Source organism: Tamandua tetradactyla, chromosome 5 (assembly GCF_023851605.1).
Source record: "Tamandua tetradactyla isolate mTamTet1 chromosome 5, mTamTet1.pri, whole genome shotgun sequence".
NCBI classification, from domain to species: Eukaryota; Metazoa; Chordata; class Mammalia; order Pilosa; family Myrmecophagidae; genus Tamandua; species Tamandua tetradactyla.
In genome coordinates this window covers 33,012,875-33,039,674 of record NC_135331.1, presented here as the reverse complement: position 1 = coordinate 33,039,674, position 26,800 = coordinate 33,012,875, and the positions used below count along the sequence as shown (strand labels likewise).

At 36.3% G+C, this 26,800-nt stretch overlaps 1 protein-coding gene across 14 annotated transcripts in view; it reads left to right on the top strand.

The window, feature by feature from the left end:
- Positions 1-26,800, top strand: part of MTMR3 (myotubularin related protein 3) — a 238,401-nt gene that overhangs the window by 105,379 nt on the left and 106,222 nt on the right. For 8 of the 14 annotated variants that reach the window (XM_077160599.1, XM_077160598.1, XM_077160593.1 and 5 more), the window contains 3 exons: positions 20,132-20,285; positions 25,831-25,958; positions 26,197-26,248. The gene's annotated coding sequence lies outside the window, so the exon portion shown is untranslated. The remainder of the gene's footprint in view (positions 1-20,131; positions 20,286-25,830; positions 25,959-26,196; positions 26,249-26,800) is intronic. The other 6 variants (XM_077160596.1, XM_077160600.1, XM_077160595.1 and 3 more) reach the window with 2 other exon arrangements.

The window sequence follows — 26,800 nt, the reverse complement described above, 5'->3', positions numbered from 1 at the left end:
GGGAGGTACTTTAAATAGTATTTAAGTAATACTAAATAGGTAATACACTATTTAACAACACTAGATTAAAAAAAACATTTGTCTAGGGGAAATATAAGGAGAGCCAAAAGACAAGGTATATGAGAAAAATTTCCACTTCATCTTACAGAGACCTAAATTGCTGAATATATATATATATATATATATATATATACACACATACATATATATATATAAAATCAGTGAGACAAATCCATTTTTTTCTATGGAGAAAATGTGAACACACAGGATGAAAATAATACAGATATTTTGGTGGGGGGACAAAATGGTAGATTATTTTTTCCCGATGTTAGTAAATTGACATTCAGCTAGGACCCAGTTCACTGTTAGCATTTTTAGCTAATGTGAGCAGGACACTATCAGACTGCTGTTAAAACTGTCATATATTAGTTAAATGATTACTTTTTATTTCCAAAATAATCTTTAAAAATTTTATAATATAACATATACAAAGCAAAACAAAGAAAGAAAACAATAGTTTTCAAAGCCGTCTTTAACTACTAGTTATAGGACAGATCTGAGAGTTTGTCATGGGCTACCATTCCATCATCTCAGATTTTTCCTTCTAGCCGCTCCTGAATATAGGAGGTTAAAAGGAATAAATACTTATTTTATGATTGCATCTCTCTCTTTAAAAAAGATTTTTATTAATAAAACCAATCAACATACAATATGAACTTTTTTCATCACATAGTTGTATATTCATCATCATGATAATTTCTTAGAACATTTGCATCAGTTCAGAAAAAGAAAAAGAAAACAGAAAACAAATTCATGCATACCATGTCTATTACCCCTCCCTTTCATTGATCACTAGCATTTCAATCTACTAAATTTATTTTAACATTTGTTCCACCTATTTATTTATTTATAATCCATATGTTTTACTCATCTGTCCATGAGGTAGATAAAAGAAACATCAGACACAGTTTTCACAGTCGCACAGGCACATTGTGAAAGCTGTGTCATTATACAGTCATCTTCAAGAAACATGGCTGCTGGAACACAGCTCTACATTTTCAGGCAGTTCACTCCAGCCTCTCCGTTACACCTTAACTAACAGGATGATATCTATTTAATGCGTAAGAATAACCTCCAGGATAACCTCTCGACTCTGTTTGGAATCTCTCCGCCGTTGATGCTTTATTTCGTCTCATTTCTCTCCTCCCCCTTTCCGTTGAGAAGGTTTTCTCAATCCCTTTATGCTGAGTCCCAGCTCATTCTAGGATTTCTGTCCCATGTTGCCAGGAAGGTCCATAACCCTGGGAGTCATGTCCCATGTAGAGAGGGGGAAGGTCAGTGAGTTTGCTTGTCATGCTGGCTGAGAGAGAGAGGCCACATCTGAGCAACAAAAGAGGGTTTCTCTGGGGGGTGACTCTTAGGCCTAATTTTAAGTAGGCTTAGCCTATCCTTTGCCGGGTTAAGTTTCATATGAACAAACCCCAAGATTGGGGGCTTCAGCCTATTGTTTTTGTTGTCCCTACTGCTTGTGAGAATATCAAGAGCTCTCCACTTGGAGAAGTTGAGTTTTCCCACTTTCTCACCCTTCTCCCAAGGGGACTTTGCAAATAGTTTTTTATTCACTGTTCAGATCCTTCTGGGGTTTATCGAGGCATCACTCTGGACAAACCTACAAAATCCCATGCCCTATTCAAGTTTCCATGTACTTATGGTATTCAATTAATCTGTCCACATAAGTTGTATTAGGAGATGCATTAGTCAAAATATAAATTTTGTACCAAATAAATACTTTTTGCTTTAGTCTCACACATAAGTTAAAGTTTAAAAATATTAATTACCATCTATTTTCAACACCCTGCATTATTGGCATTCCTTTGTTCTTCTTCATGCAAAAACATTTTTAAATTTGTACATTTAGTCACAATCGTTATACATTCTAGGCAAGGAATAAATATTTTTTATCATCACAATTGACTTTTTTTGTGAAAAATTACATATATACAAAAAGCAATAAATTACAAAGCAGAATGTTAGTTGTAGAACAGATTTCAGAGTTTGGTATGGGTTACAATTCTACAACTTGAGGTTTTTATATCTAACTGCTCTAAGATACTGGAGACTAAAAGAAATTCAATTTAATGATTCAGCAATCATATTCTTTTGTTAAACCCTACCTTCTCTGTATAACTCCACCATCACCTTTGGTCTTTCTATCCTACTCTTTAGGGGTGTTTGGGCCACGGCCATTCTAACTTTTTCATGTTGGAAGGGGCTGTCAAAAATAGGAGGTAGGGAGATGGAATTAGCTGATGCTCCAGAGAGACTGGGCCCTCTAGGTTTCAGGACTTATCTGGTCCAGGGACCCATTTCGGGGTGTAGGTTTCAGCATTTCCAGTATAATTTTATTTGCAGTAGATTTCTGCAAACTTTTTGAAACAGAACATGTAAATTAGCTGTCATTTCCATTTTCTGTTAGTATGTTTCTGATTTAAGTTTTTCTCATTTCTAGATGTTTACTTTGATCTTTGTTAAATAGATTTTTATTTCAGTCTTCAGTTACAATGAATGAGTTATAAATTGTGCTCATTGCTGAAACTGATGCTATGGTTGATTTATAATATAGATTTCTCCATAAATCAAAGTAAATACACATCAATTTATTCCTGGAAATGAATTGTTTAAACATTATTTCAGAAGGTATTTATTAATGACTTTATTCAGAAAATATAATTTAAAAAAATTTTGTTCTTTGAAGCTTTGATTTTTTTTTAAGTGCATTAGAGTTTTAGATTACATGGAAATTATCTAATTTCTAACATTGTGAAGGAAAAAAATAATATGGTACAGTTTGTTTTACCGTATTATGCAACTTTAATTCAAATCAATATTTTTGTCAAATAGAACTATATAAAAGTCTTTTAAAACTAAATTTTGTCGAAGTATATAGTATCTAAAAGGTATAGTCTTACAATTACTAGGAAGAATAACCCTGTGTTAAGTTGATAGAGGAAATAGTAAGCTGAAGATGTGTTTTGAGTTACAGTAATGTCCTTAGACCATCTCTTTGATTGTTTATAAAAACTGATTTACAGACTGAAGTGGGATTTTTATTAAGAAAATTAGGCTGTGAGTCATCTGGTGGTGACAGAAACTCAATTAGAATTTAAACAAAAAGGAAGGTGTGGCTTTATTGGCAAAATACTGGAGTAGTTGACATAATTGAAGGAAGTAGTGTAGGAGGCAGTTTGGCTAGGACTTGAAGTTGAGGTTCAGTGCCCTGAGTACTTGAGCTTTTCATCTCTTGAGGCATTGGCTTAAAATAATCTCAGGCTTCTCCAGGTTACTCAGTCCTTAGTCTCATGTTCCACTTGGTGTGTTAGTAAATTTTTCCGTGGCACCCCTGGGCCAAAAGAAATAGCTAACAGTTTCATTTGTTAAGCTGTAAGGCGAAACAACCTAAGTATTTGTGTTCTAGCAGCTTGGCTATTTGAAAAATGAATACATCTAATTGGAAAGAAAACATTTTTATTTCATTCTTAAATAATCCAGTGATTTACTAATGGATATGTGTGCCTGTTGGATCCTGCACAAACTTTGAGATCAGATAAGTCACCTCCTTTTCCTTTTCCCACATTGATTTTTACATGGTACTTGCTTTAATCAAGCAATTGCTAAAATCCCATCATCTTAAAGTAATAATATCATTGAAATGAATGTTTTGTGAGCTAATGTTGAAACTGTGGATTTCCTCAGTTGTTAGTAGCTTGTGTGATCAATTAGATGTCAATTATTGCTATGATTTCCTTGAAATTCTGTGATGTCCCTGTGAGTTTATTGTGGTGTCTCTGAGTGCTTCAGTGCACAACTACAGAGCTGTATATGGTTCTGTTGAGGGGGATTTTTCTTTTTTTTTTTAATTAAAAAATTTTTTTAAATACCAAAAAACACCAAGCGCAACATTCTTTTGATCGTTCCGTTCTACATATATAATCAGTAGTTCACAATATCATCACATACTTGCATATTCATCATCATGATCATTTCTTGGAACATTTGCATCTATTCAGAAAAAGAAATAAAAAGAAAACAAAAAAATTCATACATATCATACCCCTTACCCCTCCCCTTCATTGATCACTAGCATTTCAATCTAAATTTATTTTAACATTTGTTCCCCCTATTATTCATTTTTATTCCATATGTTCTACTCATCTGTTGACAAGGTGGACAAAAGGAGCATCAGACACAAGGTTTTCACAATCATATAGTCACATTGTGAAAGCTCTATCATTATACAGTCATCTTCAAGAAACATGGCTGCTGGAACACAGCTCTACATTTTCATGCTGTTCCCTCCAGCCTTTCCATTACATCTTGGATAACAACGTGATATCTATTTAATGCGTAAGAATAACCTCCAGGATAACCTCTGGACTCTGAAATCTCTCAGCCATTGACACTTTATTTTGTCTCATTTCACTCTTCCCCCTTTTGGTCGAGAAGGTTTTCTGAATCCCTTGATGCTGAGTCTCAGCTCATGCTAGGGGTTTTCTCAATCCCTTGATGCTCAGTCTCAGCTCATTCTAGGATTTCTGTTCCACATTGCCAGGAAGATCCACACCCTGGGAGTCATGTCCCATGTAGATGGGGAGGGTGGTGAGTTTGCTTGTTGTGTTGACTGGAGAGAGAGGCCATATCTGAGCAACAAAAGAGGTTCTCTTGGGGGTGACTCTTAGGCCTAATTTTAAGTAGGCTTGACCTGTCCTTTGTGGAGTTAAGTTTCATATGAACCAGACCTGAGACTGGAGGCTCAACCTATAGCTTTGGTTGTCCACACTGCTTGTGAGAATATCAAGAATTCAACTTGGGGAAGTTGAATTTTCCGAGGGAGGATTATCCTTAATTGGTCTCCTTGGATCATGTGGTCAGGGGAATGGACTCTGATTTGGTTGACCAAATCACCCACACATATCTTAATATTCCATTGCATGGGTTTAATTATTTACTTATTTCAAGTTGTTTAAAAAATTATAAACAGCATAAATCAACATTTTGTATATATATACTTGTATTCGGGTACCTATGACTATTTTTATAGTTTGTGGATTTGAAAGCATGGTATTTGTCCTTTCAAAGGTATCTGTGTAAGTGATCATAAAAAGAGCCTGTAGAGATGTGAAATCAACCTTCTAGCCTTGTACAACGATTTGTCCTACAAAGTAATATTTTATGATAGAGATGGATGTGTAGAATGGAGGTAAGCATTGGATGCATTTTAACTTTAGGAGAGCTTTTAATTTGGTGGTGTCTTCATCCATAAGGGATGAGAATGTGTCTTTTTGCTGAATGGTGCTGTTAGATTAGACAGATAAATAATTTATGAAGAGGATAGGCTTGGGCTCTGTACTATGTAGTGTTCTTAGCAGTGATGTAGAAGATGAAATGCAGAGTACACTCATTAAGTTCAGATGACTTGTCAGCCCTTTGGAGGATACAATTAGAGTTAGAATTATTTTGACGAGTAAAAAGACATTATTATAAAGAATCAAGATTTTAAAGAAGAAGTGTCTAGTATACATAGGACAAATGAATAATAAAATACTGATGAAAATCTCTAGTTTTGTTGTTGCATGTAACAGAATAAAGCCTGTGCTATTTGAAAGTTATAGTAGGACATGTAATATATCAGAAATACGTTCTCAATACACAAAGGCCTACTTGCTTGATGTCTCTTTATGAGCAGCATACTTAACATCAAATTTTGTTGTTTACAAACTTATTTTATTTAATGGGGGTAGAGTATGGTATAGAACTTTATAATGTAAACTATGGAGTAAGAATGCCTGGGTTCGAATTTTAGCTTCTCTACTTTGCTGGGAACAGGAACTATAAATGCAAAATGATGTGTATTTGAAAAAATGCTGTAAGAGGTTGGTGGGTTAGAGTACTAGGAAACCTCTGGGGATCTCGTTGGTAGAAAGCTGTTTATTTAACTAGAGATGTGTGGAGAATAATGGTTAATAGTTGTCTAGGCTCTCTCAGTTTAGTGATTTCTTTTTCTTTTCTTTGTTTTTGTGCTAACAGGATTTTTTTAAACTTTTTTTAAAGATAGTGAAATATAACATATATACAAAAAAACCCAAGAATTTCCCAGTACATTTTAACAAGTAGTTTCAGAGCAGATTTTAAAGTTTGGTGTGGGGTTACAGCTTCATGATTTTTCGTTATTCTAGCTACTCCAAGACACTGGAGACCAAGAGAAATACCAATATAATGATTCCGTGGCCATACCCATTTGTTAAATGCTATCTTCTCTGTTATATTCCTTCTTCTCTTTAAATAACATATGTACATAAAAGCAAGTAATTTCAAAGTACATCATAGTAATTAGTTGTAGGACAGATTTCATATAGTCTGGTATGGGTTACAATTCCACAATTTTAGGTTTTTATTTCTAGCTACTCTAAGGTACTGGAGACTAAAAGAAATATCAGCATAATGATTCAGCACTCATACTTGTTTGTTAAACCCAACCTTCTCTAGATAACTCCACCATCATCTTTGATCTTTCTTCCACTCTTAAGGGGTATTTGGGCTATGCTCATTCTAACTTTTCATGTAATGGTCTGTCGATAATATGGGTTGGGGGATGGAACTAGTTGATGTTCTGGAGAGGCTGACCCCTCTGCTTTCAAGACTTATCTGATCCAGGGACCTATCTGGAGGTTGTAGGTTTTGGAAAGTTACTGTAGTGCATGGAACCTTTGTAGAATCTTACATAATACCCCAGGTATTCTTTATGATTGGCAGGGATGGTTTTGGTTGAGGTTTGGCAAGCTATGATAGTTAGCAGTCTCTAACTGAAGCTTGCATAGGAGTGGCCTCCAGTGTAGCTGCTCGACCCTATTTGAACTCTCTCAGCCACTGATACCTTGTTTGTTATACTTCTTTTACTCCCTTAGTCAGGATGGCATTGTTGATCCCATGATGCCAGGGCCAGAATCATCCCTACGAGTCATCTCCCACGCCACCAGGGAGACTTTCATCCCTAGATGTCATGTTCCATGTAGGGGAGAGGGCATTTGTTTCACTTGCAGAGTTGGGCTTAGAGAGAGAAAGGGCACATCTGTGCAACAGAAGAGGTTCTCTGGGGATGACTCTTAGGCATACCTATAGGTAGGCTAAGCTTGTCTACTACATATATAAGCTTCACAAGAGCAAGCCTCAAGATCAAGGGCGTGACTATTAATTTGAGTATCCCTAATTGATTTTTCCTTTTAGTCTCAAATGACTGTGACTAAAATTTTTGCTTCAGCGAAATCATAAATTACTTTGTTATTTGGATCTTTAAAGTTTATAGTGAACAATGGAAGTTTGACTTGTAAACCTTTGAATCCTAAGGACTCATTCTATATGAAGAAAGGTAGGTAGGAACCCTGCATTTATGATAAGAACTAGAATATAGAGGTTTTAAACAGGCTTAGTGTGTGTCACATTTATTCAATGATATATCAGGGTTCTCCAGAGAAACAGAACTGACAGGATACATGATATATACGTATGTATGTAAGTAAATATTGTGAGATTTATTATAGGATTTGGCTTGTGTGAGCATCGATGTTATCAATTTACTGATGATTTAAATTCATGAAATACTGTATAGTAACTGGACCTGTGCTTGTTTAACCAAACAACTGGATGTCATAACCTAACCCGTTGACACACAAATTTAATCACAGTCCACGCCTTGTCAACTTGGCACCCATACATTTCAAGAACAGCAGTTGCATTTGGAGTTACCACCAGGTTAAGTTTATGATAATCTACTGTCACTTCCATCCAGCTCTTTTCTGTACAGTAGAGATAGGTGAATTGAATGGGGATATACTGGGAGTCACCATCCCCACATCATTTATCATGGTACTAATCTCTGCAGTCTTTCCAGGAATGTGGTATTGCATTTATTTATTTTTACTTTTTGCAGTATTAGTCTTAATTTACTATTTTGCTCTAGGTAGAGTCAGTTCTAGTGACTTCCACTTGACCTTTTATACTGTAATAGCCGTTATTCTACAACTCAGAGAACCACTGTAAGGATTCTGCCCGTTGCTGGGTATGTCTGTTCCAATTATGCATTCTGGAACTAGGGAAATAACCATAGAAAGGGTCTGGAGACTTACTGGGCCCACTGTGAGATGGGCCTAGGCTAAAACTCCATTGATCACCCAACCTCCATCAACTCCTACTCTTACTCGTGGGTGAAAATTATGTTTTGGGTCTCCTGGAATTAATGCCAGTTTGGAGCCACTGTCTAATAATCCCCAGAATGTCTGATCATTTCCTTTTCCCCACCGTACAGTCACCCTGGTATAAAGCTATAAGTCTTTTTGCGAAAGACTGGGAGGAAAATTAACAGTATACATTTTTGTGGGTAGCACAGTCCTTCCCCCAGAGCACTGGCCTTCCTTTCATTCAAGGGGTTCAGGGTCTGTAAACTGTCTCAGGTTTGAGAATTGTTTGAGAGGGCATGACTCTTTATTTTTGTGATTCAAGTGAGACTTTTCTTCACTTGACCTAGAACTCTTCTGCTTGTAGAGATCAAGTAAGAATTTAATGAACTGCCCATCTATTTAACTTTTAGGTATTCTACGATCTAATCAATGCCATAGGTCTCTGTAGTTCAGACTGTTCTGATTATTACTTTGAATCTCAGGTCCATTATAGTAGCCATGCCCATCTTGTCTTTGGCATTTAAGTGCTGCCTTTTGACTCCTGCCAACCTGGGATCTTATCATCCTCATTGTGTTTAACGATCTAAGTTCACTGGCAGAAGTTCCCATAGTAATATCTGCCCTACAGAGAAGAGCAACCACAGAGCTCTTCAGGGATGATGGAGCTACATGCACAAATTTATTCCTCACAGTCCTGGTGAAAGGTGTGGGGTGGGTGAGCAGATTACATGATATATCCACTCTTAGCACTCCAGTCTCTCTAAGCATTTGGGCCCCCTCATCTGTATTATACCAGGGCAGTTTTGCATTTCAACTTAAGTTAACATAGGCCACCTTTTGGTCCATGCTTCAGCCAACCACCTGAACAAACTGTTAGTCTTTTCTAACCACTTGCACTACAGTATTGACCCAGAATCTCTCCTTAGTGAGCCCCTATTAGTAAATTCAGCCTGATCCAACTTTATGTTCTTTCCACCATTAATATCAGTTCCACACATTTGCCTTTGATTTCAGTCTATTCAGTCTGTATAAATTGGAAAAATCGTGCAGTTCTTTTGGAGTATAGCACACCTCCTCATTGGTTACACTTTTTGTACCTCGCCTTTCTCTTTTAGGACTTCATCTGATTACTGGTCTGAAAGAAAAAGGTAGGGAGGTTCCTGAGAAAAATTAGCAGTGTCTTGAAAACTAGCTATCTCAAGGCAGTCTATTACACTTTAATCTGATGAAGCAGTTGATGGAGATATGAGGGTATTTTCCTCAGGGAAGGTAGTTACAATTTTATCAGGCACTGAAGGGTTAAGCTCTTTGGGATGGCTGATTTCTCAGGGACAGATCTTTACAGATTTATCTGGCAAAGAAGATAAGCCAAATCTATTATTTCATTGACCCCACCATCATCAAGTCCATATATCCCCATTCCAGTTTTCAGGATTCCATTCCCTTCCAATCAATGCCCCAATGCCTGCACTTTAACAGCAGACACTGTGCAAGGTTCGGAATTCAGTTTATGTTCTTTTTTTTTGTTGTTTAACTTTTTAAAATTATGAAATACAACATATACAGAAAGTAAGAAATTTCAGAGTACAGTTTTAACAAGTAGTTATAGAGCAAATTTCAAAGTGTAGGTTACAGTTCCACAATTTTAGGTATTTTCTTCTGGTTATTCTAATATACTAGAAACTGAAAAGAAATATCTATATAGTGATTCAGTAGTCATAATCCTTTGTTAAATACTGTTCTAGTTTGCTAGCTGCCAGAATACAATATACCAGAAATGGAATGGCTTTTAAAAAGGGAAATTTAAGAAATTGCTGGTTTACAGTTCTACGGCTGAGAAAATGTCCCATTTAAGTCTATAAAATGTTCACTCTAAGGCCTCCAGGAAAAGATACCTTGGTTCAAGAAGGCCATTGGAGTTCAGGGTTTCTCTCTCAAGTAAGAAGGTACATGGTGAACATGGTCAGGGCTTATCTCTCAGCTGGAAGGGCACATGGCGAACATGGCATCATCTGCTAGCTTTCTTTCCTGGCTTCTCGTTTGTTTCATGAAGCTCCACGGGAGGCATTTTCCTTTTTCATCTCCAAAGGTCACTGACTTGTGGACTCTGTGCTCGTGGTGCTGCAGCATTCTCTGCTCTCTGAATTTTCTTCCTTCTCTGAAATGTTTCCTCTTTTATAGGACTCCAGAAATTTATCAAGACCCACCCAAATGGGTAGAGACATGCCATCATCTAATCTAGTTTAACAATCACTCTTGATTAAATCGCATCTCCAGGGAGATGATATGATTAGTTTCAAATATACAGTATTGAGTAGAGATTATTCTGCCTTTACAAAATGGGATTTTGATTAAAACATGGCTTTTCTAGGGTCCATACATCCTTTCAAACCAGCACAAATACTAACTTCTCTGTTAAAACTCCTCCTTTTCATTTTCTCATTCTCTCGATCTTCTGGGATATTTGGGCAATGACCATTCTAATCTCTTATATATGTTGAAAAAGGATAATCAACATTATGGGGTAGGGGAATGCAGCTATTTGATTTTCTGGGAGAGGCTCGTACTTCTTAAGTTTCAGAGCTTAACTGGCCTAGGAACAATCTGGACGTTTCAGGTTTCTGAAAGATAAACTTAATAGTAAGGCCTTTATAATCTTACATAATGCCTGGGTTTTCTTTAGGGTTTTCAGAAATACTGTTGGTTGGGTCTTGGCATTCTGTGACAATTTGTAATATCTGGCTGAAGCTTACGTAAGAGTAACCTCTAGAACTACCACTTGACTAGGTTTGAAATATCTTAGCACTGAAACCTTATTTTGTAACATTTCTTTTCCCCCTTTTGGTCAAGCAGGCATTTTCGATCCCATGATAGCAGGGCCAGGCTCACCCCTGGGAGTCATGTCTCATGTTGCCAGGGAGATTTACATCCCTGAAACTCATCAATTTACATTGTTCTTGCGTTTTAGGATATGTAAATATGCTGACTTAAAATAGTACAGAATGTGTTATCCAGTCATGGGGCTGAAGATTTTGGAGACAAACACATTGCTCCTTCCTCTTCTTTCAGACATTAGCTCCTTTGAGAAACTGTTTTCATATTGGGAAATGCAAGCAACCTATAAATGACTCAGATTAACTGGGGAGTCTGATATTCTTAATAGTTATGTTCACATCCTTATTGGAAGTTTGAGGATTCTAATTACTTGTCTGTTTAGATTGTTTTTCATGCAGTATTGACTAGTACTTAAGTTTTTGATGTGTAAAAAATTTACTTAGAATATTCCTCATGATGTAGGTAGACTATATTAGGTTTATGTTTGAGAAGTTTTTCATCTTGTTTAAGATAGTTGGAATATAAATAATTTAGCAAGTATACTTTAAAAAAGAAAAGCCCCCCAGATTTTCTGAGTAATGATTAAGCAAAATGATGGCTTAATTTTTTTTTTTTTTTGAATGAAAGATTTGGTTTTGTCTTTAGTGTGAATCCATGGTTTATCTGAATATTTCTCATTTCTTAATTTAAGTGCACGTATTTAAGAAGCATAAGGGGAAAATCTCTTCTACTTAAAGCATTATTCCTTACTCTCTCTGATTAACTTAGCACTTATTATGCCTTCTTTTTCATAAAGCATGTTAATTAATTCTGCTTTTGACTTTAGGTAGAAAAGTACCTTTTCATCCTTTATATTTCTGCATGGCAGTCACGTATTCCTCTGTTTACATGAGATAAGTGTTACTAGTTTAAAAGGGTGAGTCCTTTTCTGGGGCTCTGTTAAACTGTATGGTCTTGGAATAGTTCTTATTTTGTTGTGGTTTAGATAATTCCTGGTCTGTTTGCCATTTAATAAATTGAAGAGGACTACTTGGAAAGAGTAGGTATTTGAGCTCACCATTTGAACAGAGCCTACATTGTGGTGTATGGCTATTGCAGGTTATTGGGTTTTTATTTGTTTTTGAAAATATGAGTAGTTCCCTTCCTAATCACTAGAATATAAATTTTAAATAGGCCAGGAGAAGAGTGGCTTCTTTTCATTTCACACAGCCTCTAGTTTTTGAATTTTGTCTTGCCTCCTTAAAGGTTATCTTGGGGCTGGAGTTGGGCACTTTTTAATTGTTAGGACAGAAGTAAAAAAAAACACTATTCTGTTTCTTCTTTTCACTGGCTGTTATATGGTTAAAGGATGGATTTGCCCTTGCATTCAGCTTTCTGGGTGTTGTCCATTTTGATGCTTGCTATTCTGCACCAAACTGAATAAAAAGGAACCAGAACTTTGAGAAATCTGTTCACCAATTAGAAGAGGAACATTAACATTCCTGATAGAATATAAGTATGCAGATTAGCTAGGTTTGAAATACCTGTAATGAATAAGTATACAGAAAACACGTCTTTTTTTTTTTTTTTTTTTTTTAGTGTAGTTTACCTTCCATATTTTTCATAGAATGGGTTTGACATCTTCTGTACCTAGGCAAAATAGGAGAAACATGCCAATTTATGCATGGTCGTTCTAGTAAATCCCTATGGCTAGCTGACTTTTAAATCAAATTATTGTTTTTTAGAAAGGAAGCCTCTTAGGCATTCATAAGGGAGGGTGGTGTAAAAGGGTGGAGATAGGGAGATTCTGTTTTTGGACATTTAGGGCAGGATCCAGAAACAAAGCATATTATAATAAGGAATGCAAGTTAGACAGGTTTCAAAATGACAGTGGTACATTTTTATTATTAATTTTGCCTAATTCTTAGTTGCCTTAAAAAAATCACATTTTTGGTCTTGATTAGTTTTTTTTGTTGAGTACAGTAGAAATAGGAGTTTGTAACTTAAACTTTATTAAAGAAGCTTTTGGAGAACCTATTGTAAAATTGCTAATCTTCGTAGGGATAAGTCATTTCGTATCTTTGGTCCAAGAAAGTGTTACCGGATTTCGTTTTCCTAGGTTCTTTTGTGTACCATAAGAAAGAATGCAGAGGCACAGCACAGAGAGAGCACATAGGTAAGAAATTTACACATGCAGCAAAAAGGAGCATTTGGGCATCCTCACAAGTAAAGAAAGATGGAGAGTGAGTGGCATTAGGCAATGTGGGGCCCTTTGCTTTTATAGATGCTTTACTTATTCCCATACCCCCTTCCTTGTTCAGGGCTCTTTCTTCTGCCTCCTCTCCCACCCCCCATCAGGGCAGTGCCTGATGATAGTCAGTGTATTTGGGTGGTTCTGTTGTTTATTCAGGTTGGGGTCCTTTGGTTCCACCGTTCTCTATAGATGACTCATTCAGGTGGAGGTTGTTTTGTTTCATATGGGCTGGCTGCTGCCCGGTGTTTCCAGTAAGTGGGTAGACCCTGGTCACGGTGTCTATGTTGGACAGGGGTCTGCTGACCTTGATTAAGTGTCCTTGTTCAAAGGCTTCTTCATGGTGTTCTCTCTCCTCTCTCCCTGTTCTATTTGCCTCAAATGTGCAATTAAAATTTTTATTCTTTGGACAATAGGAGACAGGAGAGATGAGCTTGCAGTATAGTATTTTTTAAGATATGATCATATGATATGTTAGGAGGGGTGGAAGTGATTACAGGTCTATCATCTTCCTTTAGATTTTAGATTAAAATCTAAAGAGATTTTAATCTCTTTAGATAACATATCAGGTATCATTGTGGTCCCCAGCTTCCCATTCTTACCCCTTGCATAAGGATTAAGTTTAAAAGGAAAACACTTGTAAAATTAGCAGTTTATAAGGGTATCAGTCAACCACTTATATTTGCTAATGTTTGTTTGGTCACAGTCTTTTTTGAGGAAATGGTCAGGGGTTCCTCTTGTTACTGGACAAAAGTGGTGGATTTTCTACCTGATGTACTCCATGGCCAAACCTGAGACACTGGGGTTTCAAAGAGAGAAAGAGTTTATTGCTAGGCAGGAAACAGTTCTAGATGGCCTGTCGGCCCCAAAATCTGTCTCTGTGAGCTGCCATAATTCTGACAGTTTTATAGTGTCAAAGATGGGCAGGTTAAAAAAAAAATTTTTCTAATAAAAAAAATGTTTTTATTGAAAAATCTTCACACACATACAGTCCATATATAGTATACAATCAGTGGCTTGTAATATCATTACATAGATGTGTATTTATCAACGTGATCATTTTTAGAACATTGGCATCACTCCAGAAAAAGAAATAAAAAATAAAAAACCTTATATCCCATACACCTTACCTTTCCCTCTCATTGACCACTAGTATTTCAGTCTACCCAATTTTTTCCCTTTATCCCTCCTATTATTTAATTGTTTTTATCTTTTTTTGTGTGAAAATAATTTTATTTCTTTAGTCAACTTAAAAATTAAGCCTAAGAATATTCTTTCGAATATTTATTTTTAAACAATTGATTTTGATTTTTTTTTTTGCCATATCCCCCACCCCTCTCGCTCACCGATCACCAGCATTTCAATCTAAATTAATTTTAACACTTGTTCCCCCTATTATTCATCTTTATTCCGTATATTCTACTCGTTTGTTGACAAGGTAGATAAAAGGAGCATCAGACGCAAGGTTTTCACAACCACACAGTCACATTGTGAAAGCTATATCATTATACAATCATCTTCAAGAAACATGGCTATTGGAGCACAGCTCCACATTTTCAGGCAGTTCCCTCCAGCGTCTCCACTACATCTTGACTAACAAGGTGATATCTACTTAATGCGTAAGAATGACCTCCGGGATAACCTCTTGACTCTGTTTGGAATCTCTTAGCCATTGACACTTTATTTTGTCTCATTTTGCTCTTCCTCCTTTTGGTCAAGAAGGTTTTCTCAATCCCTTGATGCTAAGTCTCAGCTTATTCTAGGAGTTCTGTCCCTCGTGCCAGGAAGGTCCACACCCCTGGGAGTCATGTCCCACATAGACGGGGGCGGGTTGGGGGGAGGGTGGTGAGTTTGCTTGTTGTGTTGGCTGGAGAGAGAGGCCACATCTGAGCAACAAAAGACGTTCTCTTGGGGGTGACTCTTGGGCCTAATTTTAAGTAGGCTTGACCTGTCCTTTGTGGGGTTAAGTTTCATATGAACAAGCCCCAAGTTTGGGGGCTCAGCCTATAGCTTTGGTTGTCCACACTGCTTGTGAGAATATCAAGAATTCAACTTGGGCTGGAAAGACATGAACAACCAACTTTGACTCAAGAAGAAATAGATGACCTCAACAAACCAATCACAAGTAAAGAGATTGAATTAGTTATTCAAAAGCTTCCTAAAAAGAAAAGTCCAGGACCAGACGGCTTCACATCTGAATTCTATCAAACATTCCAGAAAGAATTAGTACCTACTCTCCTCAAACTCTTCAACATAATCGAAGTGGAGGGAAAACTACCTAATTCATTCTATGAAGCCAACATCACCCTCATACCAAAACCAGGCAAAGATATTACAAAAAAAGAAAACTACAGACCAATCTCTCTAATGAATACAGATGCAAAAATCCTCAATAAAATTCTAGCAAATCGTATCCAACAACACATTAAAAGAATTATACATCATGACCAAGTAGGATTCATCCCAGGTATGCAAGGATGGTTCAACATAAGAAAATCAATTAATGTAATACACCATATCAATAAATCAAAGCAGAAAAATCACATGATCATCTCAATTGATGCAGAGAAGGCATTTGACAAGATTCAACATCCTTTCCTGCTGAAAACACTTCAGAAGATAGGAATACAAGGGAACTTCCTTAAAATGATAGAGGGAATATATGAAAAACCCACAGCTAATATCATCCTCAATGGGGAAAAATTGAAAACTTTCCCCCTAAGATCAGGAACAAGACAAGGATGTCCACTATCACCACTATTATTCAACATTGTGTTGGAAGTTCTAGCCAGAGCAATTAGGCAAGAAAAAGAAATACAAGGCATCAAAATTGGAAAGGAAGAAGTAAAACTATCACTGTTTGCAGACGATATGATACTATATGTCGCAAACCCAGAAAAATCCACAACAAAATTACTAGAGCTAATAAATGAGTACAGCAAAGTAGCAGGCTACAAGATCAACATTCAAAAATCTGTAGCTTTTCTATACATTAGTAATGAACAAGCTGAGGCGGAAATCAAGAAACGAATCCCATTTACAATTGCAACTAAAAGAATAAAATACCTAGGAATAAATTTAACCAAAGAGACAAAAAACCTATATAAAGAAAACTACAAAAAACTGTTAAAAGAAATCACAGAAGACCTAAATAGATGGAAGGGCATATCGTGTTCATGGATTGGAAGACTAAATATAATTAAGTAGTCAATCCTACCTAAACTGATCTACAGATTCAATGCAATACCAATCAAAATCCCAACAACTTATTTTTCAGAATTAGAAAAACCAATAAGCAAATTTATCTGGAAGGGCAGGGTGCCCCGAATTGCTAAAAACATCTTGAGGAAAAAAAACGAAGCTGGAGGTCTTGCGATGCCGGACTTTAAGGCATATTATGAAGCCGCAGTGGTCAAAACAGCATGGTATTGGCATAAAGATAGATATATTGACCAATGGAATCGAATAGAGTGCTCAGATATAGACCCTCTCATCTATGGACATTTGATCTTTGATAAGGCAGTCAAGCCAACTCACCTGGGACAGAACAGTCTCTTCAATAAATGGTGCCTAGAGAACTGGATATCCATAAGTAAAAGAATGAAAGAAGACCCGTATCTCACACCTTATACAAAAATTAACTCAAAATGGATCAAAGATCTAAACATTAGGTCTAAGACCATAAAACAGTTAGAGGAAAATGTAGGGAGATATCTTACGAATCTTACAACTGGAGGCGGTTTTATGGACCTTAAACCTAAAGCAAGAGCACTGAAGAAAGAAATAAATAAATGGGAACTCCTCAAAATTAAACACTTTTGTGCATCAAAGAACTTCATCAAGAAAGTAGAAAGACAGCCTACACAATGGGAGACAATATTTGGAAACAACATATCAGATAAAGGTCTAGTATCCAGAATTTATAAAGAGATTGTTCAACTCAACAACAAAAAGACAGCCAACCCAATTACAAAATGGGAAAAAGACTTGAACAGACACCTACCAGAAGAAGAAATACGGATGGCCAAGAGGCACATGAAGAGATGCTCAATGTCCCTGGCCATTAGAGAAATGCAAATCAAAACCACAATGAGATATCATCTCACACCCACCAGAATGGCCATTATCAACAAAACAGAAAATGACAAGTGCTGGAGAGGATGCGGAGAAAGAGGCACACTTATCCACTGTTGGTGGGAATGTCAAATGGTGCAACCACTGTGGAAGGCAGTTTGGCGGTTCCTCAAAAAGCTGAATATAGAATTGCCATACGACCCAGCAATACCATTGCTGGGTATCTACTCAAAGGACTTAAGGGCAAAGACACAAATGGACATTTGCACACCAATGTTTATAGCAGTGTTATTTACAATTGCAAAGAGATGGAAACAGCCAAAATCTCCATCAACAGAAGAGTGGCTAAACAAACTGTGGTATATACATACGATGGAATATTATGCAGCTTTAAGACAAGATAAACTTATGAACCATGTAATAACATGGATGGACCTAGAGAATATTATACTGAGTGAATCCAGCCAAAAACTAAAGGACAAATACTGTATGGTCCCACTGATGTGAACGGACATTCGAGAATAAACTTGAAATATGTCATTGGTAACAGAGTTCAGCAGGAGTTAGAAACAGGGTAAGACAATGGGTAATTGAAGCTGAAGGGATACAGACTGTGCAACAGGACTAGATACAAAAACTCAAAAATGGACAGCACAATAATACCTAATTGTAAAGTAATCATGTTAAAATACTGAATGAAGCTGCATCTGAGCTATAGGGTTTTTTTTGTTTTTGTTTGCTTGTTGGTTTGTTTGTTGTTGTTGTTTTTTACTATTATTACTACTTTTATTTCTTTTCTTTATATTAACATTTTATATCTTTTTCTGTTGTGTTGCTAGTTCCTCTAAACCGATGCAAATGTACTAAGAAACAATGATCATGCATCTATGTGATGATGTTAAGAATTACTGAGTGCATATGTAGAACGGTATGATTTCTAAATGTTGTGATAATTTCTTTTTTTTTTTTTCTTTCCGTTAATAAAAAAATAAAAAATAAATAAAAAAAAAGAATTCAACTTGGGGAAGTTGAATTTTCCCCCTTTTCACCATTCCTTGAAGGGGACTTTGCAAATACTTTTTTATTCACTGTTGAAATCACTCTGGAATTTATCGAGGCATCACTCTGGACAAACCAACAAAATCTCATGTCCTACTCAAGGTTCCATGTACTTGTGTTCAATTGAGCTGTCTACATAAATTGTATTAGGAGATGCACTAGTCAAAATACAAATTTTGTACCAAATAGACATTTTTTGCTTTAGTCTCACACATAAGTTAAAATTTTAAAATACTAATTACCATCTATTGTCAGCACCCTGCAGTAATGACATTCCTTTGTTCTTCCTCATGCAAAAACATTTTTAAAATTTGTACATTTAGTCATTATCATTATACACTCTAGGCATTCCTAGATTATACCATCTCAATCTTTATTGTCTTTCTTCTGATTTCATTTGTGCCCCCAGCCCTTCTCCCCCTGTCATTCTCACATTCACCTTCATTCAGTGTTTTAACAGAAGGAGCATGAGACACAAGATTTTCACAATGACATGGTCACATTGCGAAAACTATATATACAATCATTATCAAGAATCAAGGCTATTGGAACACAGTTCAACAGTTTCAGGTACTTCCCCTCTAGCCACTTCAATACACTAACCTAAAAATGATATCTATATAATGGGTAAAAATAACCTCCAGGGTAACTTCTCTACTCTATATGAAATCTCTCAGCCACTGAAACTTTATTTTGTCTTATTTTTCTCTTTGTTCTTTTAGTCAGGAAGTCTTTCTAAGTCCCATGATGCAGCTTGGCAGGTTTTAGGATGCCGATCTTGAGCCTAAACCTTGGCTTCAGATGATGTAATTAGAGATGATTTAATTATTGACCATGTACAGATTGATTATGTGCTTAGTCACAGAATGTATGTAAGAAGATTGAGTCCTTAATATGATGATGAGTGTGATTTTTAGTATTATAACGAGATATAAGGTACTTGTAAGTTAAAGACTAAGCTACTGTGCACCTCAGGAAGGCCTATTTTGTTTAGATCCGATTTTGGTTATCAAGATTTCTTTTGAATTGTGGTAGGTTAGTTCTGGGCTGACCCAATGCCCTTCATTAATAAACATTAGGGGCTGTCTGTAGTGATCACATGACTCCAAAGTTGAAAAACCTGATAAAATGGGTGTAAATGAGGGTTAGTCACAAGGATTTTACAGTCACAAGGGTACAAGGTAAAGCTATGCATTCATTATCAAGATCAAGGCAACTGGATTACAATGTAAAGATTGCAGGTATTTCCCTCTGTCTATTCCAGTATACCACCAGAAAGCAAAAATAAAAAGTAATATTTATATAATATTCAGTAATCAAACTCATCCCTTAAATCCTAATTTCTTGGTTACGAAAAGAAAGGAAACATTATCTCTCCCACATTAAAAACAACAGCAACAATAGGTAAGTAGTATATAAGCCACATTCCGTACCATGAATGTAGTCGCAGAATATACAGGGTTAACCTTTCATCATTATCTGCTGAAACAGAGCTTTTGCTTGTTATAGTGAATTATAAGTGTTGTTGATTTCAGAGACTTATTTATTACCAGTAATGGCTGTTTGATACAGAAATAGAATTGTAGCAGAGTTTTGCTGAAGATTTCAGACAGCTTACTGGAATTTTTTTTTTTAAGGGGAGGATAGTCATTTTTTGCTTAGGAAATGAAAATTATTTTAAGTGCTTATCTGTGTTCCACAGATGGCAGAGGAATACAGCACACTGATGATGAGGTTGCATCTGGAACCCTGAAAACTCTCAGAACTTAATGTTTCTAAAGAGGTGGAAAAGACAAGTAGCTTCTGTATTTTTCTATTTGTTACTATTATCTTGCTTGGAGATCTCAGTGAACCAGGTGACTCAATTTTATATTTATTATTTTCTTTATCTTTTTCAAAGTGTGGCCATGTCTAGGGGGAAAAAGTCACAATGATATATATATATTCAACCTTGTGAGAATATCACAGTTAACTAGAGTGCACTCCATTGTTGTAGGAATTTTGTTTTGTTCATCGCTGCATCTCCCGTGCCTAGAACCGTGCCTATCACTGAAAAATATCTGTCCAATGAATGAACTCCACTTCAGTGAATTTACTGTGCTATGGAAATGCAGCTGTGTTTTTGAACTTTCTCCTCATTTTTGTTTTTATTTGCAGTTGTCATCAGCAGTAAAAGTTTTAGAAACCTGAGGTTTGAGCTCCTGTTTAGTGAGCAAGACCAAGCTAATTGAATGCTTGGGTTTTGGTTAATGTTATTGATCGCTATCTCTTTACCATGTAATACTCATATCCAACAGGCTATAGAATTTTAGTTTGGTAAGGTTGTATCATCCATTTGATATCAGAAAAGTTAATAGACATAAATGAAGAAGCTGAAAAACTAATCCAAAGTAGTGGCAGTTGTGAAGCCACTTCTTAAAATTTAACATCTCTGAATTATTTTTTATTGTTCCACATTGAAATTTTGCTTTGTGTTTCTTAATATGCAGTGCACATGCAATAGGAACCATTTGTTTACATATCGATGAAAATTGATTCCTTTAAAATTATTCAATGTTGCCTTCTTAAAGTTTGCAACTCTTAATTGTCCTGCATTTGAAAGTGAGAAAGGACTGTGTTAGAAACAATCCATTGTTCTTTTGAAGTGAAAATATATTCTAGCCATAAGTGCTGTATTTTCTGATTGCCCCCCCTTCTTTATTGGTCTTCTCAGGTACTCCAGGCCCTGACTTCTTGTCATTATTTCATTATCTTCCAAAAAGAGATTTTAAGTATATTGTGTTAGGTTCTCTTCCCCAGTGAAGCTGTATGATGACAGCTAATATTGCATTATTTAATGTTCAGGTACATTGTTCTTTACTCTTTTCAGGGTTTTCTTTTATATCTGATAAAATCCTACTCATAATGTAATATATGATGGTACAAAATTTACCCTTATTTCAGATGCCTTCAGAAGGGTTTTTTGTTTGTCCCCACCCCCACCCCACCCCACAACCCTTGGGGATGGAATTTAACCGTAACCATAGTTAACCCCTAATCTCCTTCTGCCCCAGTGTGCTGTTTAAAGGGAAAGAAAAGAAAGGCAGCTGACTGTCTATTGGTGCTATCCTTTGTAATTAGGCCTTTGTAGGTAATTACATAGTTATACCTGAGGGCAGTGAGACTCATTACTTTTGTTTTTTAGAACGTATTTTTTCACTGTGAAATACAACAAATATACAAAAAAAAAGTTAAAAGCAATAATATTCAGAGTAGTATTTTAGCAAGTAGTTACAGAACAGATTTCAGAGTTTGGTATGGGTTACCATTCCACAACTTCAGATTTTACCTTCTAGCTTCTTCAAAACACCAGAGGCCAAAAGAAACATCAATATAGTGATTCAGCAGTGACACTTGTTGGTTAGATCCTATCTTTTCTGTTAAACCTCACCTCTGTTCTTACTCCCAGTCTATAGGGGTCTTTGGGCTATGCCTTTTCTAACTTTTTAATGTGGAAAAGGAATATTAACAATAGAGGATGGGGGTTAGAATTAGTGGTTATTCTTGGCGAGGTTGGCCCTTCTGGGTTTCAGAATGTGTCTGGCCTAGGAACCCTCTGAAAGTTATAGATTTAAGGAAAGGAAGCTTAGTGCATGAAACATTTGTGTTCAGAGCCCTAGATGTTTAATAGTTCCATATTTTTTCCCCCAGTCCCACAAGGGACTCTACCAGTACTTTTTATCAACCTACCATTGTCTGGAATGTATCTGGGTATTAGAGTAGGCCATAGAGAATTACAAGGCTTCGTCCCCATTCTGGGTTCCCTATGTTTTAGGTTGTTAAAATGAGCCATCCAGGCAGGTTGATTTAGATTGGGTGTGTTCCAGTAAATTAGGTTTTAGACACAATAAACCTGTCTGCCTTTGGTCTCATAAATAGGTGAAGTTCTAGAATACATATACTATTATTCTTTGCCCGGTATTCTGATTTATCTTGGTCCTAACCAGATTGACTTCATTTTTATCTCTAATTGTCTCTTTTTCGGTAACTTTAGCAGTTGTGGTACATAGCAGGGCTGACTTTCAGAGCTGCAGAACTCTAGCTCTGCATATTAGGTGTCACAGAGGTACCCAATGTTCCAGGGAAGTACCACCTTATATACATATAACACAGTACCTCAGAATCTAGAAATAAACTTACAACTTCGAACTAAGTGTGACTGCTATAAAAGCTTACAATCTATGCTCCAATTTTCATGTAAGTATTTTCTAAAAGAGACCATACCATATTTGCTCTTTTGTGTCTGGCTTATTTTGCCTAACACAATATCCCCAATACTCATTCACTTCATTGCATGCCTCACAACTTCATTCCTTTGTGTAGTTGTACAATATTCCATCGTATGTAAGATTGCAGTTTGCCGTTCTGCTTCTCAGCCATTGTACCATTTAGCTCCCTCCATTTGTTGGGCATCATGGATTGTGTCCAGACTAAACATGTCCTGCACTGTCCTCATTTAGTTGTACAGTCGTCAGCACTCTCAATTTTAAACTGTTTTCGTTGATCTGAAGAGTCAAAAAACCAGTAACAGCCTTACGAAACATCACATCAAGACCTCCCCCTTACCACTTGTCCCTTCTGCCCAATTATTTACTCCTGATAAGGCTAGTATTTTTTTCAGAATTTTTGCATCTATGTTCATTAGGGAGGTTGGTTTGTAGTTTTCCTTTCTTGTAGTGTATTTATTTGATTTTGGTATTAGAGTGATGTTAGCTTCATAAAATGAGTTATATAATCTTGTTTTTCTTGTGTTGGACCACCCTTGCATTCCTGGTATAAACCCCACATGATCATAATATATAATTTTTTTTAATGTCTTGTTGGATTTGATTTGCTAGTTTTTTTTTTTTTTTTTAACATGGGCAGGCACCAGGAATCGAACCCGGGTCTCCGGCATGGCAGGCAAGAACTCTGCCACTGAGCCACTGTGGCCCACCTGATTTGCTAGTATTTTGTTGAGAATTTTTGCATCTATGCTCATTAGGGAGATTGGTCAATATAGTTTTCCTTTCTTGTAGTGTTTTTACCTGGTTTTGGCATTAGAGTGATTTTAGCTTCATAAAATGTGCTAGGTAGCGTTCTTTTTCCTCATTTTTTGGGAAAAGTTGAGCAGGATTGGTGTTAGTGCTTTTTGAAATGTTTGATAAAATTCCCCTGTGAAGCTTTCTGGCCCTGGACTTTTCTTTGTAGGAAGATTTTTGATGATTGATTGATTCTCTTTATTCTTATTGACCAGTTCTCTCAGTTTTTGTCTGAGAAGGTTTTAATTTCTCCCTCAGTTTTGAAAGACAGCGTGGCCAGATAAAGAATTCTTGGCTGAAACTATTTCTCATTCAGGATCTTAAAAATATCATACCACTGCCTTCTTGCCTCCATGGTATCTGCTGAGTAGTCTGAACTCAGTCTTAAGTGGTTTACCTCATATGTAGTAAATCCCTTTTCTCTTGCTGCTTTCAGGACTTTCTCCTTTTCTTTAGCATTTGACAGTCTTAGTGTGTGTCTCGGAGAATGCCTATTTGAATTTATTCTGTATAGGGTTTTTTTTTGGCTTCTTTGGTTTGTAAATTTATGTCTTTTAGAAGAGTTGGGAAGTTTCACCCCATTATCTCTTCCAACTAACCCTTCCTAGCACTTTACTCTTCTCCCTCTGGTTCACTGATGGTTCTTAAATTTGTTCTTTTTGTGCTTTCTGTCATTTTCCTGAAATCCTCTTTCACTTTTTTCCGTCTTGCCATTTGTTCTTTTGTATGTTCGAGTTCAGTTGTCCTGCCTTCTGGCTCCTTATTCTTTCTTCTGCCTCTTCAGATTTGTTGTTGTGTGTCTCTAGGATATTTTTAATTTGGTCTACAATATCCTTCATCTTGGTGAGTTCCAGTTTATATTCTTTCATATTCTTCTTTGCTCCTCCTGTGTCTTCTTGATGTCTTGTACATCATTAACATCAATTGTTCCAAATTCTGTGCCCCCTCCTATGTTTTAATTTGACTATTTGGTTGGGCCATATCTGCCTGAATCTTCTTGTGCTTTGTGATTTTTCTGTAGTGTTTGGTGCTTTTGTTTATACTGATAAAGCTATTTTGTAAGTTGATTTACTTAACTCATCTAAGGTTTTGTATTTGCTTGCATTTGCATGAAAGGTCCCCTTTTGCACTTTATTTGTCAGTAATTACTTGCCAAACCAAGGCCCAGATCTCATGGAGAAGATGCTATTCTATTTGAGGCTTCCCAGAAGATGGTGGTCTTGAGCCAGCTCTTTTGCTCAGACCTGCCTCTCCCTGACTGTGGCAGCTGGTTGAGCGAGATGGCACAGGGCAGGGTGGCTAATTTTGGCACACAATGTGGCTGCTGGTCCTGGTGGGCCAAGAGGGGCTTCTCATTCCCTTGGGGAACCAGACTGCTGTGCCTGGTAGGGAGGTGTGCCAGATTTATGACTTGGGAGACTTATAGTTCTGTGTGGAATCTGCCACTCCACCGTACCAGACTGATGTACAGTGTGTGTCTGGTCACTGAGGTGCCCTAAACAGTTGCTCTGTACAGTTCCTGGCTAATTATTAGATGCCTTAGAAGTTGAAATAAATTCCATATCTCACTATGCTGCCATCTTACCTGGCCTCTAGTACAATAATTTTTTATTTTTTAATGTACAGATATGCAGATAACATATTAGAATGTAAGAAAAGGGCATATTTATTTACCAACACCCCAACTTTCCTGTTATATTGTGCTGCATCTACTTAAGCACTTAAGAGAAAGACAGGTCTGGATATTTAACATGGTTTTTATGTGAAGCTACAAATATGAGTAGCTTCTTTTCTTTTCCATACATTGTATGGTTTATATAGCTTGAGTTAAAAATTTAAAAATTATTGGGAGACAAAAAAAAAAATTATTGGGAGACAGAAATACTGCTTGTAAAAATAGTTAAAACACTTTCATTTTGTATCTAGCTTTTCTTTTCTGACTTACTCATAAAATTTTCTGGAGGTTATGTGAATAATGTGCCCATATCTGACTGCTTCTTTTATTTTAGAGTTTTCATATTATTCTGTACAATCTTCATTTACGTGACTTGCTGTCATTTAAACAGAAAGCCAAAAATGAAGAGTTATGTCTGTAAATATTGAGTGAAATCATCACAAAGCAATCAGGTTAATAAGGTCTTTTGTTTCCGTAAAGGTCAGATCGTTTTCTAGTTGCAAGGAGAATTCTTTGTGTTTTGACAGTCTTCCTTACCTCCCACCCCCTTTTTAAACATAAAAAGACTAACTCCTTGGTAGAAATCACCTATCTGTATAAACACCTTAAACCGGGAAGGTAAGCCTAGAGTGGCTGTGATCTTAAATAAGTTTTTTTTTTTTGTAGTACTTGTTCCTGTAGTGGGAAAAGTTTCCCTATAAAGTGATCAGAAAGGATGCTTGATTGAGAAAAACCCATAAGTAGGAGTATCTCTAGGTTCCTGGAAACCTCTTATAGTTCTGCAGTTTCTGAAGGTATGCTGAGACTTGACTGGGTCCGTCTGTTCTGTGCAATTAAACATTCTAACATTTATGATTGACTAAGTAGTTAACTTTGTAACAATTTAACAAATTTGATGTCTCAGTCTTAAAAATTAATATATTGCCATGGCATTCTGACTTGTAGAGAAAAGTCGTTTGTGGAGACCTAAGTGGTTTAAAATGATATTTTAGGATATTTGCCATTCTAAAACTACTGGTTTTTCTTTTACAGATTTCCTTGTGAATGCTTCTAGTAGAAAAAGTTGTAGGACATACTTCATTTGGTAAGTCTGTTTTTGTCATTTGGCAAGTTTATTTTTATTTCAGATTACTTTCTTACTCTGTTTTTGAGGCAGACTGATTTTTGTGGTGTGTTCTTGTCCATGATTATTTAGATGAGGGTTTTTATATGTTCACTTTAATGTCTCTAAATGTGGTTTATTTGAATTTTAAACTAGGACTCAGACCAGGTTTTTTTTCAGTATAATCATGTCATAATACAGTATATTGCTCCTGGAAACTTTTATCTAAGTTCAGAGTTTTTGGTTTGCAGCCATAATCTCTTATTCAAAATTGTCTTTTTCTATCAAGTTCTTGTAAATTGAAGCTCCTGATTCTTAAGTATCAAGTTTTCTTAAATTGGTATGTATCTGTATGAAAACCAATGCCTTTTATTTCTAAAGTTAGTGATATTAACATGTGAAGTTTAACTAGAAAAGAAGTTCTGAAAAATTTACTAGTCCTGTTAATAGTGTGAATAGTAATCCCTGTGTGGGCTCATAATTTAACTGTATTATAGACTGGTATATATATATATACCTACATATATATATGAC